The following is a 19,639-nucleotide window of genomic DNA, read 5'->3' as shown; positions in this document are numbered from 1 at the left end:
GCATCTGAACTATTTGTCCTTATTTTGTGATCAGGTTTTCAGTAGGATGTTTTGGGCATCCGTACTTCGTTTTTTGGTAGGGTTTTTGGAGACCAACTCTTTCAGCACATTTCTTGAGTACTTCTATTCGTTTAATTGCTGTCATCTAGTCGTCCGCTAGTGTTATCAGAACACTTCCGAAAACTAGGAAAGAACTTTGGATGTATTTTTTTGGTTTTTCAAGTCGTGTGGATTACCAGTAGCTGTGGTTTTAAGTTCTTTTTACCACTCTTGGATGACTTGATCCAAAACCATACTAAGGAGAACAGCAGACAGATCGCTGCCCTTCCGAACGTCGGTATTGACCAGAAATGGTTCTGACACCTACCTATGAATTTTACTTTGGACTTCGTGTTGGAGTGCATTTGATATGATTTAGGTTTTTTGTATCGAGTCCTTGATTTTCTAGGACGAAAAAATGAATTCGAGATCAACTGAATTATAAGTTTACTTGAAGCCACAAAGGAGCATATGATCCGCCTGTTCATGACCGCTTTGTGTTTTTAATATTTCCTCAATGTAATATTTCATTTGGTTTCAATCTGAGAAACAACGAAAGCAGAAGTCCAGTGGCATTCTATCGCCGTAACATTGGGGCAGATGGGCAGAAACTATTTCTGTAGTTACAGGGGTAATAGCTTGGATGATAGGCTGATCAACAGTTATTCTAGTATTAGTTATTGTGGACTTGTTATGTTGGTGTTGCGAACAACTGAAAGCAGGGTGAAACTTTCCCGAAGATATACAGACCTAATGTATGGCTTAATGATGATGACGTCTGCTTGGAGATATACCCCAGAAGTACAATAATCCCGGGTGGAGACTACTCAGGAGGACAATGTCACGAGACAAAAAAGAAAAACAGATTTGCCTACCTATGGGTCACACCGTGGAATGTTAGAATCCTTGATTTTGTAGGTACGTTAGAGGATTAGGAGAGAGAATGGAAATCAGATATTGTGGGAGTAAGTGAAGTGCATTGCAGGAAAGAAAAAGATGTTTGGAAATACGAGTACTGTATTACTACCACGAAAGTATGTAGAGGTAGTGTAGAAGCATGTCAAACCAAAATTTAAAAAAGACAGGGATGTGGGAGAAATAATATGAGTAGTATAATGCACATACTGTCGAAGACAAGATAGACACATGCGAAGACCCACCTCAATTGAACAAAAGCCCACTGTCCTGCAAATCATAAAGAAAATAACAATGTAAGATGAGATAAAAGAAACTATTTGAGCGTAGCCTTTAATGGAACTCAATCATGGACGATAAACAGTTCAGTCACAAAGAGAACAGAACCTTTTGAAGCGTGAAACTACAGGAGAATGCTGAAGATTAGACGAGTAAATTGGATAAAAAATTAAACGATACTGAATCGAATTCCGGAGAAAAACGTTCATGCCACGACTTGCCTAAAACAAGGGACCTATCGAAAGGACACAGTCTGAAGCATCAAGCAGGTTGTAATGGGGGGATGTGTATGTGTGGTCAGAGGAAGCAGTGGTAAAAATATAGCGTAAGAACAAGGCATGACTACAGTAAGAGGGATAAAATGAATGTAGATTGTAGTACACTCCTGGAAATGGAAAAAAGAACACATTGACACCGGTGTGTCAGACCCACCATATTTGCTCCGGACACTGCGAGAGGGCTGTACAAGCAATGATCACACGCACGGCACAGCGGACACACCAGGAACCGCGGTGTTGGCCGTCGAATGGCGCTAGCTGCGCAGCATTTGTGCACCGCCGCCGTCAGTGTCAGCCAGTTTACCGTGGCATACGGAGCTCCATCGCAGTCTTTAACACTGGTAGCATGCCGCGACAGCGTGGACGTGAACCTTATGTGCAGTTGACGGACTTTGAGCGAGGGCGTATAGTGGGCATGCGGGAGGCCGGGTGGACGTACCGCCGAATTGCTCAACACGTGGGGCGTGTCTCCACAGTACATCGATGTTGTCGCCAGTGGTCGGCGGAAGGTGCACGTGCCCGTCGACCTGGGACCGGACCGCAGCGACGCACGGATGCACGCCAAGACCGTAGGAGCCTACGCAGTGCCGTAGGGGACCGCGCCGCCACTTCCCAGCAAATTAGGGACACTGTTGCTCCTGCGTTATCGGCGAGGACCATTCGCAACCGTCTCCATGAAGCTGGGCTACGGTCCTGCACACCGTTAGGCCGTCTTCCGCTCACGCCCCAACATCGTGCAGCCCGCCTCCAGTGGTATCGCGACAGGCGTGAATGGAGGGACGAATGGAGACGTGTCGTCTTCAGCGATGAGAGTCGCTTCTGCCTTGGTGCCCATGATGGTCGTATGCGTGTTTGGCGCCGTGCAGGTGAGCGCCACAATCAGGACTGCATACGACCGAGGCACACAGGGCCAACACCCGGCATCATGGTGTGGGGAGCGGTCACCTACACTGGCCGTACACCACTGGTGATCGTCGAGGGGACACTGAATAGTGCACGGTACATCCAAACCGTCATCGAACCCATCGTTCTACCATTCCTAGACCGGCAAGGGAACTTGCTGTTCCAACAGGACAATGCACGTCCGCATGTATCCCGTGCCACCCAACGTGCTCTAGAAGGTGTAAGTCAACTACCCTGGCCAGCAAGATCTCCGGATCTATCCCCCATTGAGCATGTTTGGGACTGGATGAAGCGTCGTCTCACGCGGTCTGCACGTCCAGCACGAACGCTGGTCCAACTTAGGCGCCAGGTGGAAATGGCATGGCAAGCCGTTCCACAGGACTACATCCAGCATCTCTACGATCGTCTCCATGGGAGAATAGCAGCCTGCATTGCTGCGAAAGATGGATATACACTGTACTAGTGCCGACATTGTGCATGCTCTGTTGCCTGTGTCTATGTGCCTGTGGTTCTGTAAGTGTGATCATGTGATGTATCTGACCCCAGGAATGTGTCAATAAAGTTTCCCCTTCCTGGGACAATGAATTCACGGTGTTCTTATTTCAATTTCCAGGAGTGTAGCTAGGCAGAGATGAACAGACTTGCACAGAGTAGACTAATGCGGCAAGGTGCGTCAGACCAGTCTTCAGAGTGAAGGCAACAACAGCCATTATGGCATCATTTACTAGACAGGGATACTATGTGACATAAATAAATTTATAGAAGTCATAAAAGCAACTAAATCTCCAATTAGAATGAAAGATAGACTGTTCGTAATCCTAAGATTAGATAGATCTCTAAAATTCTGAATTAGGTGTGGTACTATTAGAACCTGTACATCCTTGTATTTGAACTGGCGTATCTGGGGCAACTGCCGTACAGGAGAACCTAGAAAGGTTCCAGACCGAAGTGCAAACTGGTGTTTTTCACATATACACACATTTTACAGGCGTGAAAGAAGCGGTAAGTAGTTTGAAAATATTCTAAGACATTGCCAAGATCGAAATCCGGAACTTTATGTTTCTAGTCTGACACTGACCCGCTTAACCATCGGGTCGGTTTTCCTGCTCGTTCCCCTGACCCCCAATCCTCTAGACTTTTGGTTATGGGGACACTTGAAGGAATTGGTCTACGCCACGCCAATCAACGATTTGCGGACACCACAGGGTTGAATCTTCAGTGCGTGCCAGCAGGTACAACAACCGAATGAATTTCAAATGGTGCGCCATTCCTTAGTCGGATGGAGAGGGATGCATAGTCAGGAATGGACCCTACGTGGAACGCCTCTTGTAAACATGTGTTTATCGCAGGTAGTATTCGTTTCTGGGCCTGTGTTTATTGGATTTGTCTCAGAAAGTATGCACTTCCGGTCCCATGTTTATTAGACTTGTTTTTCTTGTTTTGATGAATACTATCACCTCTCAAAGTATTCAACACTATTTTTGAACACCCAGTAGAAAATTAGGTGTTTATTCTCTCATATAACATCACTTAGTTATTCTGATCTCATAAAATCGTTATTTAATGCCTCATTTGACTTTATGGAAAGTGGCTATTTAGTGCTTATGGAAATATACTACTGTACTGTACCTCTGTCCTCGGAACGTCATCAGAAAATAAAGCAACATGTTATACTAACGCTGCTTGGATATACTCTGTTTAAAGCCAAAAGCATAAAAAAGGTTTCACTAATATCACACACTGTAGAACCTGGCACATAGTGAAATGCTCTTACTTTATCACCGCGCACATCGCATCACAAGCTCCCTGACAGAAGGAATTGTCATATGACTTCGTACAAGCTCGAGTGACAGCAAGAATAGCTGCAGTCGATCATAGTCATGGCTTTGTAGCTGAAGAAGCAGCGAATTGCCTGCTTCAATTCCTCACTTAGAGAGCCAGTAAAATACTAGTTAGAAACCGCTTTCTATGTAGTAGTTCAGATTCAACAACTATAAAGCTCTGTTTCAGTTTTTTGTCACTTTACACACGTCTGAAAGAAAACCGCAATGTGAACGATACTGTTGCTACCTAACGGTCCGTGACCTGTAGATCCCAGTCTATATCATGTATTTATACCTAAATTCTCAGTTGCAATCATTAATGAGAAACAATGTTTATAGCTATTTTGCAATGCGCTTCAATAATAACGTCCAGCCCTTTGGTATGAATATGACTACCTGTTATTTAATTCCAGAGTCCAGCACGAAACGTTGAACCCCATTGTCTGCAATGGAGGGTAGGGTGTTTGGATAATATTTCGTGAAACCGGTGAGAGATTGCATCGACACACTCGTCGTCGAAACCCTATTGTGTCAAGACATCAGGGTCCCTTTTGTACAAAGATATGACCCTACCACCCCATGATCCAAATAGTTAACGTCTTCTTAACGCACTTTTGTAATGCAATGAATATGTCACCAGATAACCCTGAAAATTACTTTCGATGATAAATATTATAGACGGCTTGAATTTTTGCCCGTAAATAGTATGGTTTATGGTCTTGAAGGCTGCCTCAGGGAATGATGTTGACAACTGCTTAGTGGACATATGAAATACATTACCCGATCGACGTCGTTACTGGCATTTTACTTGGGGAAAATGCTACCACTCAACTGCTACATTTCCGTCCTTCCCAGGCGAATTTATAGGATGCAAGAAGAACGTATGACCGACCCATAACATTTTTACTAAGAGTTTCAACTTGTTGACTACAAAGGCGAAAAATTGAAGTCAGCTGCCTTAGAAAACATGCAACATAGAAAGAAGTGTTGCTAACGTGTCTCTAAGAGGCACTAGAAAATACTATAGTTGCTCAACGAAAGTAAGATATTCGTCAATCTGAAATGTACTCATCTAGATTTCATTGACTCTAGTATACCTTTACTCGCTGATGTTAATCTTCTAAATACTACACAACAAGAAACTACTTTACATTTACATGTTACGATTTTCCAGTACCTTACTATTCTTTGTAATATTTGTGTATATTTCAGACGATTGCGTACTTGTACAAACGGTTTCCTCATATTCAGAATTTTCCGCAATTCCTTAGTGTGAAACGCATTTTTTTAATTATTTTCTATTTTTTTACGGAGTGGTCACGTGTCTTGGCAGTTATATCGCTCCTAAGCAGACAAAATCCACGGGATCTCGTAGATAATGTTACTTTTAGAGACTTCAGTGATTAGAGGTTAATGAGACTCACAGTGTCCCTACTGACAGCGTATTTCTAAGATACTTAAGCCTCTAAAAGCCATTCGTAATACGGCGTCAGATACCCGTAGAGAAGTCTACTCATCTGCTAGAGAGAGGCCACTGCATCTCGCCGGTTATCTGAAAACACATTGCCTGTGAAATTTGTATGTATATTTTCGAAAGGAGATTAAGTAACTTTTGTGTCACTCCATCGACCTTGTAAATCTGTCCATTCACCATGGAAGCTCTCACTAAATCGATTCCTGGTACTTCCATTCCTTCTGGTTTTACTGCAACCACTTCACACACGATATTCTCTTAAATTGTACCAACCTCTGCTGAGATTTTCATGTTTCTTTTCCAAATGCATAACACAACACAGTTTACATAGGTAGTTCTTGTGACAGATTATGTATCATAAGGTACGAATTTATACTCACTGTTGTGTTCGGAAGTTCACTTCCGGAAACAGAGTATTCGCGAAAATGATAACAGACTTTTCCAATTATAACTTCGGTTTCCTTTCGGAGAAGCGACTTGCTCAAACTTTTCTCCGGCTGCCAAAAAGCAGATGTATCTCACGAAAGAACGGAAGATGGATGGAGGTATGCATTGCAACGTTTCGCCACATAAGATAATAACATTTTAGACCAGTTCCTGCCCGGTTAAATGTGGATACCATACACAAAACAAATCTTTTCTTCTGGTTAGCAATACTACGCGCCATAAGTAAATGCTGCACATCATTTGGCTAAAGTATCAGAATATTAGACTAAAATTAATTACTACACAGGAAGTACACATTTCACATATGATGGCGCTTGGTTCGATTTGAGTAGACTAGTGCGTACAAGTAAATAGTTACGACAGTACTTATTTGTGCTACGAGAGCATCTGATGTGTATTCACTCTTATTTCATGCGTCTCTAAATAGAAACTACTGTGGCTAGTATGATTATTTTTCTCATAATTCCTTATCTTTGGTGTCCTATAAGGGCTGTGAAAGCACATTATTTCTCGCATCTGTGTCAATATATCAGACTAACATTACAAGAATACGTACTGAACGACCATTCTCGAATACAAGAAACGTATCTTGAAAAAAATTTGTATTGAATTTTAGGACAGCTCCACACTTATCGAGCGCGGTCACACGTTGGACAGCACAGTAGACTCCCCTTCACGTATAGAGAGCCTCAAATCTCTATGTGTCCATCCTGATTCAGAATTTCCGTGTTTTCCCCGAGTCACTTGAGGCAGATTTTGGATATATCCCCGGTAAAAAAAACATGGCCAGTTTGTTTTCATATCCTTGTCAAACTGGAGCATGTGCTCTGTCTCTATTGATGTCCTGGCATGAGGGACATTAAATCCAATTCTTCCCTCTCTTCTTCCTCCAAAATTTTCTATACTACATTGACTTCCGTGATAAGAATCTTTGTCACTCCCACATGTTTCTTATTCCCCCAAAACATCTTCCACGATATCGTGGTCTTGGCTGTTCCTGCCTCCTCGAATGCGGGAAGGAGCGTCCTTGGTTCATCCACTATCAGTCCGTTTGGTTGCTTGTGCCTCACACTTCCATTTGATTCCCATTTGTTGTTTTCCTGTCAGTTTCAGTAACTACTATCATGCATATCTCCATTCTTTGCTACGCAACTTTCACTTTTTCAGTCGTTTTCATATCAATCCATGCCGGATGTCGAACGTTAGTAATATCGAGGTTTATTAGAACCCGCAGCGGTTGCACTGAAAACTTTATTTAGATTATCAAACACACACCAAATTATTATTAATTTTATGATTATTTGTTTGATAACCAATCTCTCGCTGTCAAATGGACTGAACACATGCAGTACGTTGTTAAATTGTACAAATTGTTCTTTTTTATTTGTTGGTAATTTTCAACACAACTTTCATTATCGATTTTCACACCTGTTTTTTAATTTACTCTCACTCAGTCATCGATTTTTGTTGAGGTTTATGTGCGCCAGAGGGCACAGGACGGCGTTATCAGCAGAATAAGTGTTGATCTCGTACGCTGCCTTAATAAGTAATCCTTCTTCCGTTTCCCAGTTCAAGGATCAGTATATTTCTTCTGCAGCTTGCGAGCTTTTAAAAAAATATGGTGGCCCTCAACCTCGTACCGTCAGACTCAGAGTTGAAATATTAAAAGTTTTGTCTGGTTTCGTTGTCTAGGGGCTGGGATACGTAGTTGCCACATTACAAGCCAAATACTGCTGAGTCTACAGTATACAATATAAATATACACTTGAATCGAACGGTCGAAAGTTCCCATCACACAGCAATTGTGAATTATGAATGTAACATAGAAATTTATAAATGAGAGTGAAATGCGTACGTTTCATATGTATTCATTACCAGCGATGGCGAGGCATGACAGAATCTCTGACCAGAGAGTTATTTATCGTTGCTAGTCTGCGCTTGACCGCGCGAGACGGTAGTAGTAGCGCGCGCGAGACGACAGAGTTGCGTGTAGCGAGCCGGCAGGAACAGTAGTTGTGTGTGAGGAGTCGGCGGGCGTCTACATGGGTCACTGGTCACGGTTCTGGACGAGGTATATTGTTACCGAAGGTAATGAAGCAGCATTGCGCTCAGCTAATAACAACTTTTAATTGTAATTAATTTGTTCAAGAATTGCCCCAATAATAATTTTTTTAAAGTAACTGTTTTAAACAAAAAGATTCATTTCAAGTTAAATAATATTTCCCATGCATTCCCTCCAAGAATCAAAATTAAACATGGGCCAGCATTGCACGGAGCTGTGCCGAAAAACAAGAGCAGATAGTGATACAGATTTACTGAGGTAAGAATTTCGGTTTCTCTATTCAGGTTTAATTATTGCACAGGGCCGTAGGTCAGCGCAGCTGCCCTTATAAAATTTATCAGGTTCATTTTAGCGTTAATTTTGTGGGGAACTAACATTCTGGTACATTTTTAATATCATTGACATTATAACATTATTGCGGGGAGGTTACAAGAGATTGCAATTAAATAAAATGTGCAGGTACTATTTTTAACGAATTTAAATAATGAGTATGATAGCAGAAGTACCTTTAAGAATTCCGTTTATTACTGCAAAACCCTTATTGGTATCGATGGTCCAGCAATTAAATAAAATATAAGTTGAATAACAGGGAAACAATATATTCTTACTTCATCTAATTAGTTATGAACAACAACATAGCTCGTGAGATATTCACTTCTAAATGCATACCACGTCTTCACTGCAGAAGACACGGAAATCTCACGAGTGCACAAGTCGGCACTACGAAATATGTCTATCTCCCGCAAACACGCGCAATGCTCTCCAAGTATTTCTGCGACTGTCCGTCGCACCTTCCCGTCCAGCACTCCTCTCTCCCGTGCGACCCTATGCTCCTCCCCCACTTCCATCGGGTCTCTACATAGACTTCGGTAGTCGCTTACTGTAGTAACGAGCGCTGTGATTGGCTAGAGCGCTCCCGCCATGTCTCCACGCCAACGCACACTCACAAACATTTTGAAACACATACGAAATACTGGATTTACATTTAAATAACTTGGAATTAAATAAATATTCCTACAGCTGGACCATAAACACGCTCTAACACACATTATTAAAGACATAAACAAATCAAATAAACGTATATCAAAGGAATGGAAACAAAAATAGGCCAGTAGCCTTATGTCTCTGTGCTTTCTAAAACACAGTAAATATTTGACCAATTTCGTCATGAATATTATACATCGGATAGAAACAAAGACATAGACGAATAAATATATTTATAAGCATGCTGCTACGGTTTTTTCGTGTAACAGTGGAGTACTTATGGCCGGATGCGATCAATAGTAATTAGCCACTTTGACCTCCAGTAACTCATGTACTGTTTAATTATTTATTTATGCATTTATTTTACCTGGCAAGTTAAATGGCAGTAATTCATACCAGTTTAGGTTTACACTGATAGATTTCTAAAGACATGTCGATCGACGAAATTGGATAAACTGTTTAGATTTTGGAAATTCGTTGCTGGCTATCACTTGTATAACTTACAGTCAGATACTAAACTTAAGATAAAGATATTGCAAATCTGATTACTCCATCAGAATCGTCGTGCAAATAATGGCAACGTAAATGTTTATTTTAAAGGTATCATGATTCCTCTGGCTATTATTACTTTCTACATGAACTGTGAAATGCCTGCCATTATAGTTTCACAAAGTACGCCATGTTTGGCACTCCCAGCATACAAATCTCCTTCATCGACACAAAGCAGCGTCAACGTGGAATTCCCAGCCACGCCTGGACCACGCACTGGGACTACGCTTCTTGCTCCGGCTAATATTCGGCACCACGTGGTTGCTGACGAGCCCCGGCTTACCGAGCACCCCGTGCGACAACGCCAACGACCGACCAGAGTGGCCGAGCGGTTCTAGGCGCTACATTCTGGAACCGCGCGACCGCTACGGTCGCAGGTTCGAATCCTGCCTCGGGCATGGATGTGTGTGATGTCCTTAGGTTTAAGTAGTTCTAAGGTCTAGGGGACTGGTGACCTCAGAAGTTAAGTCCCATAGTGCTCAGAGCCATTTTGACAACGCCAACGCCGAACGTAGAATATTTTCAGGGCGGCACAACTCGCCCGTTACCTCACAAGTTGCTGAGACGAGTTACGAATATGGAACCTCTTCTGCTGCCTTCTCTATCAGTTCTGAATTTCCTTCTCCCCTGCTGGAGTCTGTTGTGTACTAATACTAAATAGTAGTATCCTCTATCTTCTTGTCAATTATGTACTGCCGGCCGCTGTGGCCAAGCTGTTCTAGGCGCTTCAGTCCGGAATCGCGCTGCTGCTACGGTCGCAGGTTCGAATCCTGCCTCGGGCATGAATGTGTGTGACGTCCTTAGGTTAGTTAGGTTTAAGTAGTTCTAAGTTTAAGACCTCAGATGTTAAGTCCCATAGTGATTAGAGCCATTTGAAGCATTTGAATTATTTACTAATGTGACGTAGTTCAACACGGGGTAAATAGTAAAAAATCTTGACCACTCGAGGAAGCCGTGGAAGCTTGCGTAAGTTATGTGTGTGACACTTGATTGTTTGTCCTTCCTACGCTGAGTTAGGGCGGATGCGACCAGACCGGTGACGAATGGTCTACACTTGCTTTCTTTTGCTATCTTTAGTCACTGGTGTCAAAAAATGGTTCAAATGGCTCTGAGCACTATGGGACTTAACATCTGTGGTCATCAGTCCCCTAGAACTTAGAACTACTTAAACCTAACTAACCTAAGGACATCACACACATCCATGCCCGAGGCAGGATTCGAACCTGTGACCGGAGCGGTCACGCGGTTCCAGACTGAAGCGCCTAGACCGCACGGCCACACCGGCCGGCTCACTGGTGTCCTTAATACCTCTCCTCAATAAGTATTATCATTACAAAACTGCAGTATAAAATCAGAAACGTACAGCACCTTAGGTGTACCTACACGCAACACTAAATTATAATTCACTTCCTCGTCCATTACAACCAAACGACTCGGCAAAAATCTTTTAGGCAACTTACGCCTTACCCTGAACCGCTGTGCGTTCTAGATGAGATAAATGTTTTATGTGTTACCGTCCACATAGCTTCCTTCTCGCCATTTCCCAGAGATTTTACTTCTGCCCAACAGTGAACCTACATCCTCGTCGCATTATCAACACTCGCCCATGTTTTCCTAGAAAAATCTATTTTTGGTATCTTACTTTAATTATATCTGGTAACTTTATCCTGTTGTTTCTCTCTATTCCTCCCACCATTGTTCTCGTCATTTAATTCATTCTGTACAGCTGTCATATACAGGGTAGTTATAATTAAACTTTCGCTGCATGAGAAAGCCCCAACGGGAAACGAGTGATCGCAGGTAACTGAAACTTCGTTGAGACATTTGTAAGGCCATATGGAAGATAAGGAATGAAAAATCATTGAAACAAATACAATTTCATATCCACATTAATGGGTTCAAATGTGGCGATCTTGTTGGTTTAGAAACGATCGACCAATGACTCGCTTCGCTCCTGGGAAATGCAGACGGCCAGTTGCCCCACCAAATGCAGAAGAAGTCACTGTTGCTGGGCGCAAAGCGCGATCTTCAAACCGTGAAAGAGCTTTGTCACGACAGCTGAACATTCCATGACCCACCTCTCGAAAATGTGCTGCGAACGATTTTGAAATGGTATCCGTAGAAACTTCTCATTATTCACCAAATTTTGCCACGTGACGTATACATTCGAGTAGATTCTGCTTTTCTGCTTTTATTGCAAGGGTTGAAGTTGAGAACATGTGACCCTGACACATTACGTGGAGTGGTCAAACATATTTCACGCTCACTGGAACAGTGACACAGTTATCACATTCGGGGATCGTCACCTCCAAAGAGCGTTCATTAATTTCCCTTCCTTGTGAACGCGTTACTGTATGTGGCGTAAAGGCACGGTTCATGATTTGTCTATTTTTCTTTGAGGAAATCGGATGCCAAGGACCAAGGACAAGCAGCGTGAACGGCACACGTTAGCGTGATCTGTTTCGCTAACATGTGATCACTGCTCTGCGGCAGAGATGTGTTTTGAAATCAGCTGTTTTTATGCACGATAGATCTAAACTTCATGTTGCTTGCGAGGCCACTCGGTTACTACGTAACACATTCGGAGAACCTAATCATTGGCCGATAGTTCCAAAATGCGTATCCACCAGAGTCACCAGATCCGAACCCTCTCATGTGGACATTAAAATGTGTTTGTTGTAATGGTTTACTTCTCACTTTCCTTCCGCATGTCCTTACAAATATTTCCACAAAGTTTCATTGTTCTGTGATCACTCCTTTTTCGTGGGAGCCCTCTAAAGTAGCGAAAATGTGATTATACACACCCCGTATTTCCGTTAGATGCCAGTACACATATTCGACAAGTATGTAATGGAAAAATAATAAGTCTGAAATTATGATTTTGCTCATAGCTGTAGTTCATTAGCTGCACGCTGTTTCAATAATGATAAAATCTCAGTCGTCAGATGCACAAGAAAACCTTTATTTGGTTCACTGTCTCGGTTTCGACACTTTAACCTGGCATCTTCAACAGTAAAATTGGCTCATATCATTAGTAAATGTCAAAATAAGAATCGGAAGGTGGTGGCCCTTGCTACAGAATCAATAAAACAGAGTGACGTCGTTAAGGGCATGTGGTACATCCGGTGGGTGGCAAATAATGAACTGTGAAATTTCACATCGCATGTGCGACAATACGAGGGCTATCCACAAAGTACATTACGTTTTGGAATTAAAAATAAAGAAAGTATTGGAAATTTTTTTCATTATATACATATGAAAGGCACACTCAAATACTACTTTTCTACATAGTTGCCATTTAAATTAAGGCACTTATCGTAGTGATGGACGATAACTATCACAATTATTGCTGTATATAATCATTATTTAATATATTTTTATTAATATTGTTATGCAATGTTCATCTGCTGTTGTTGTCTGGTTCATAGCGTCTAGTTAGCTGTAAGAGACGACCGCAAGCCCTCGTTTTGCCAGATGAAGAAAATGCTTAACTGAAATAAAAAAATAATATATATACTACTACAGATATAAAATAATAACTCAAGAAAGCAGTAGAATTACGAGACATCCGTATTATCGCAGCAGATGAGCAGATTGATAAAGTAATGATGAGATAAATTAAATTATTCACCACGTTAAGGAATGCGATAATTTAATTGATACTGTGGACTAGCAATCGGTAGCAGGAAAATTAAGAGAAAGAATAATTGTAAGAGAGCGTGGACGGGGGAAGAAATTGAAAGGGGAAGCAGTCTTGTAGAATTTTGCACACAGGACGATTTAATCTTACTACTTATACTTTTTTTATGAATCAGGAAAGAAGGCTGTATATGTGTGAAAGAGAACTAGTGAAACCGGAAGGTTTCAAATAGATTGTATAATGATTCACTCCAGGTTAGGAAAATACATATTAAATTGCGAAACATTTTCAGGAGAAAATGTGAATGTGGATCCGCCAACCCTTCATTTGTTATGACATGTCAACTGGGGAAGAAGTTGCGTCCAAACAACTAACGGTAGTTGAGAATTTCTATGGTATCATTAGGAAATGGCTTGAAATAGGTGAAAGAAATACAAAGGATGTATTGGATCAGTGGGTTTTATGGATGAAATGGCAAAGGCGGTAGAGGTGTAGTGTAGCAGAGTAGTAAAGTGTTGGAAACGTGGAATATTGTCAAAGTTTCGTTGCCTATGTCGAGAGCCAGAGGCAGTAGGTTAGCCAAGAGGTAAGAGGATTGCACATGTATTGGAATGTGTCGTCCCGCAGGGGGCAGTGGCCTGGTTACACACAACAGGCGAGAGAAAATTGCTTAGCATGCGGGTTTGTGTTAGACGGAGACTTCTGTAGAGTGTAAGACAGAGGTATAGCGTCAGCTGTACTGCATTTCATAACTTCGCGTAAGTCTGCCGCAACAACACGTAACTCTGTCACTATAACACCTAAGAGGCGAGTACGACAGATAAATCAGCAGTATAAGTGGAACGAATGCGTTCATTACAAACGAGCATGAGGTCAGGACGTCGCTCGTGCTTCCTTTAAATATGCCAGCTTTGATAGCAACAAGGCACTCGCAGTTATACTTGCAGTTAGATGTGTACTGGGTCGCTGTGTAGCGCTCAGCTTGGTGATCGACATGTTAATCTTTATTAAGTAGATGTTGCAGTAAGGGTGGCCCATCCGGCAGCACATATCGCGGCAGACTCGCTCGCCGCCAATGCTGACCACATCAGTGCGCCGTCGTAGAAATGTTGCGCGGCCTAGGCCCTGTGCATCCGCCGTCACAACCGGGTGAGCCGACGACCCTGGGGGACTGCAGCCGGTTCCGCCCGTCCACCGCGGACGAGCCACCAGGAGGTGCAAGGAAGAAGACGGGGTGGGATAGAGTACACTGCGCACTACGAGAACGCTTTTCGTGCCGACAGCGCCGGGACTCCAACCCGGAGCCTCCTACGCGCATCGACTTGCTGTCCGCCGCCGGCCGGCCAGCCGGGTGCCGCCAGCCACGCGCGGCCGAAGTAAGGGCATTCCATCGCTACCTCACAACACGTGGCGCTGCGCTAGCAAGACTGGTGCGGCCCGGAGATGGTGTCATCGTTCTGAGCGAGGACTCGGGGAAGGTAGTTGATATCACCAAGCTGAGCCAGCCTGTGTTACGCGGGCCACATTGTACTCGGCAGGAATAAAGGTGTCATGAATTAATAATGTTTCTTTGGCGTTTCTGACGTGTCCACAGTCATTTCCTAGCATCCTGGCAACTGGAGAGGTCACCGCTCGGCTTCCATTCCACCGTAGGCGACCGGGACCATCGGGGTGCCTACAGAGGAATGACAAGGCTCAGTTTAAATCTTTCTCTCAGTAACTGGTATATGTATGATTGAGACTTGAAGACTATATTACAAAAAGGTTAGCGGAAGTGTATGAAGACGAAATTTATCTTAGAAGATTGATTGAAGTATGGCTAACTCACATTTATAGCATTCGTAAATACAGGAAACGACTTTGATAATGTCATCTGGAATACGCTGTTCGAAAACAATAAGTAACCGAACATAAAATAAGGGGACTGAAGGCAATCTAAACTTGAGTAGGAAGCTTACAGCAACTGTGTGGGACTAAGGGCGTGAGACGAAGGCAGTATTTGAGAAATGAGTGAGATACGGTTATAGCCTTTCCATGAAGTTATTCAGTCTGTACATTGAGCAAATAGTGAATGAAACCAATGAGGCATTTTGAAAGGAAATTAAAGTTCACGAAGAAGAAATTGAAAGTTCAAGTTCTCGTCTGACAATGTAATTCTATGAGAAAATACAAAGAACTTGGAGATCAGTTGGACGGAATGAATGGTATCTTCAAACGATTTTATGAGATTACCATGAAAAACAGAAATATATGGTCAATGGAGTGTATTCTAATTAAATAATATAACCTTGAACAGTTCTCCTGGTCAGTACTACGTAAGTTACCATCAGTATCTGCTACTAACGTACACTCCTGGTGTTTCCATGATGATGTGTTTCGAATTACTCTGCCACTGTTGCATCTGAATCTTATTGTCAGTGAAAGCATCCGATTATTAATCTAAGTCCACCGATCTCTACATCAATGGGACACATATCGGATCTAGCAACATCTAATGTTTCGCCATGTGGTACTGTTTTTCACGTGTTCTCAAAAAAAAGAACCACATAGCAGTTTATCATACAGTCAAAGAAGCATGTTAGTTCAACTATTAAACAACACTAATTTTCGTTATCTGCACAGGATGACAAATGACATATACTTCCCAATAACTAAATACACTTGCTTGGGGACATTACCGCTTCAAAAATGATGATTTTTAAGTAATGTATGTACTTGATTCACTTTTGTCAAAAATAAATAAAATAAATATCTAAAAAATTATGATTGTATATAATATATATACCTAACTGATTTTTACTGTAAGACAAAAGAGAAAAATGTAAATAGTAGAATGAAGGTGTAACAAATGTATCGTGACTAGTGTATAATCATATAAAATGTGAATAATATGGGGAAGTGAAATACATTGTAGGCAAAGAAATTGTATAAAAACAATTTTCTTAAATAAACTTTATATGTAGTGTTTTTCCTTATTCTTACTTCCTCTATACAGGGTGGCGCAAACGTCCCTGAACAGTTCTTTTAAAAAAAAAGAAAGTAGCAGGAAGACAAAGCACAGGTGGAAGTTTAACCCGTTATGTTGTCATTACCAAATGGTGATAATTACGCCTTGTCAGGTTGGTATACAATGCAATGACAAACAAAACAAACACAATAATCAAACTAGTGAATTATGGGAAGCTTGACCTGTGAGTCATGTTTACAGCTGTAGTTTTCCGAATTGTCGCGTTGTTAACGTAAGGAGAGAGGGTTTTCACTTTAAAAACATTTCATAAAACTGGTCCTACTGCAGCTTTTAATAAATGGGGAAGTCACTTTAGATCAAAAGCATCGTCTAAATAACAGTGTACAACATACGAGACAGATTTGAATAACATGGATTTGTTAAGGATGCACCGTGTTTTGGCGGCCCAACAACAGTCATGACTGAGAAAAATGAATTGCGGATATGTTTAGATGTGACCCAAAGTCCACGAAAATCAACCAGATGATTAACAACTTAGCTGGGTTCATCACGAAGGTCAGCGCAAAGAATGTTACACAAACAGAAGTTTAAATTTTACATTTCGTATTTACGGCATGGGTTACTTGAAGTTGATCCTGATCAACGTCTCCAGTTTTGTGAATTGATACTTGCCCAAGAGAAACATGATCCTAACCTATTCAATAAAACTGTTTTGTCCCGTGAGGCCAATTTTAAGTTAAGCGGAAAAGTTAAGTGACATTACTGAACTAACCGGTACACCGTCAATCAAAATATTTTGTTGGGGCAACCACTAAATCAACCTGGTGTGAGAGTTTGGGGGGAAAATATCGTCATATAGCGTACTTGGACCATATTTTTTTGAAGGAATATTGACAGGAGATAACTATTTGGATATACCTCAGAATCACGTTGTACCAGGACTTACGGCGTGTGCTGAAATGTTTCAAGAAATTTCTTTCAACACGATGGGCGCTCTACCATGTTATGCCACTAACGACGGAATTCTTTCCCCATCCTTCCCTCATCTTATGGCACCGATAAGTTCGCTGTTTGGTCCCCTCCCTCAACTCAACTAACCAACCAACCAAAGAAAAGCCATTGGTCGAAGGGCAGATACTGAAACGCATCCACGTTCACGAGATATCATGGCCGTGTATTTTTTCCTATGGAGTGTTGTCCAGGACTCTGTTCATGCCCAAATGCCTCAAATCATTGCTGAACTAAAAGACTACTTACGCGACGCATTTCATGACTTGGACAGTGATGCCACAATATGCCATAGAGTATGCAACAGTTTTCCAAAAAGACTTCAACGATGGGTTAATGAATACAGTAAAGAGTTGGAATATAAACAATAATTGTAAGGTTCAAATGGCTCTGAACACTATGGGACTTAACAGCTATGGTCATCAGTCCCCTAGAACTTAGAACTACTTAAACCTAACTAACCTAAGGACATCACACAACACCCAGTCATCACGAGGCAGAGAAAATCCCTGACCCCGCCGGGAATCGAACCCGTGAACCCGGGCGTGGGAAGCGAGAACGCTACCGCACGACCACGAGCTGCGGACAATAATTGTAAGTATTGTTTGTATTTGTACTGAAGCACAAATTTCATCTTTTGTTTAAATCAGTGCCCAGTGTACAATGAAATTTGCGCCTCCTGTATACCTGTGTAGTTTGAAACCTTCATAACACATAACGATATTGAGTGTCTCCGTTTCTCAGGTTGGCTATATCTTATCAGATAGATGTATCTCCCTCTTTCTGCAGTGGATCTCTCTCTCTAAGCCTCACAGCAGCAAGTGAATACATGCACTGACGCTCCATAATATGTGTATAGCAGAGTATTTATACCCTTCCGCAAAAAGTTGCAGGAGGTGACATTTAATGGCGAGATACACGAGTAGATGGAAAGAAGTAGAGAGACACATATTTGAGATGAGATTTAATGAGAAAATATTTTAATGTAAATGACCAGGTAGTACAGTGGTCCATTTCAGTTAATTTGTTACAGTTTCACAGCAGTTTGACGCAATTTATGGAAGAAATGACAAGAATTGATTATTTTGTATGATAGATTATAACTGTGTTTAAGGAGTACGGTGACTGATTAATGAAATACGGAAAATAAATGGTTACTTTGCATGAGAGAGATCACATGTGTGTTTAAGGAAGGGTAATACTTTTGACGTATGAAATACACAGTTAAATGATTGCTCTGAATGAGAGAGGTCACATGTGTGTCTAAACAGTACAGCATTTCATCTATGAAATATAGAAACATCAAGTCCTTTTATGGAATTTGATACATTCAGTGAACAGTGGTGGTCAGTGATCAGTAATGGTCAATGGACAGTGATGGTCAGTGATCAATGATGGTCAATGGACAGTAATGGTCAATTGTACATTATGCAATGTGTGTGTGTGTGTGTGTGTGTGTGGGTGTGGGTGTGGGTGTGCGTGTGTGTGTCTGTGAGAGAGAAAGAGAGAGAGCGAGAGAGCGAGAGAGAGAGAGAGAGAGAGAGAGAGAGGGCGAAAGAGAGAGAGAGAGAGAGAGACTGAGAGACAACATGTGCGTGTAGGGAATGTAGTATTTGCCATATGAAATGCAGAGAGATCATTTGTTAATAAAGAGTAAAAAATTGGACGTAGGAAATAGACAGTGAAACGATTGCTTTGAATGAGAGCGGTCACATGTGTGTCTATGCAGTACAGAATTTCATGTATGAAATATAGAAACATCAAGTGTGTGCGTCATTTAATCTGTACAATGCAGATAATTGACTTTGGATTCATTTCAATACAATGAAAGAGGTGTGTTTATGTACACTATCATCTTTGAATTTCACAGAAAATAACGTAACTTGATACGATGTTTATGCATAATAATAATAATAATAATAATAATAATATCACGCTGATTAAATACGGACTAATGTAAGATATTTTTCGGAAATAATGGATACCTTTGACTTTCACGTAACTAAGTCACGTCTATGACTTTCAAATAGGGGTTTCGTAATTTTTTGCTCCACATCTGGCGCCGTTTCTAAGCCTCATGTTAGTGGTAAGTTATGATTGGTTTCAACAGAGACTAGAGTAGGGGAGGAGGGTTGAAGGGCTGTGGCTCGATATGTAATTTCAGAAATAATGTAATCTGACACATTTTTCACACACCATTTAAACTGTATGCTCTGATTGGTTGGAGAACAAGGATATTTTAAATTTCCAGCTAAAAAATTGACAAGTTC

Source organism: Schistocerca cancellata, chromosome 4 (genome assembly GCF_023864275.1).
Source record: "Schistocerca cancellata isolate TAMUIC-IGC-003103 chromosome 4, iqSchCanc2.1, whole genome shotgun sequence".
NCBI classification, from domain to species: Eukaryota; Metazoa; Arthropoda; class Insecta; order Orthoptera; family Acrididae; genus Schistocerca; species Schistocerca cancellata.
Note: the sequence above shows the minus strand (reverse complement) of the source record.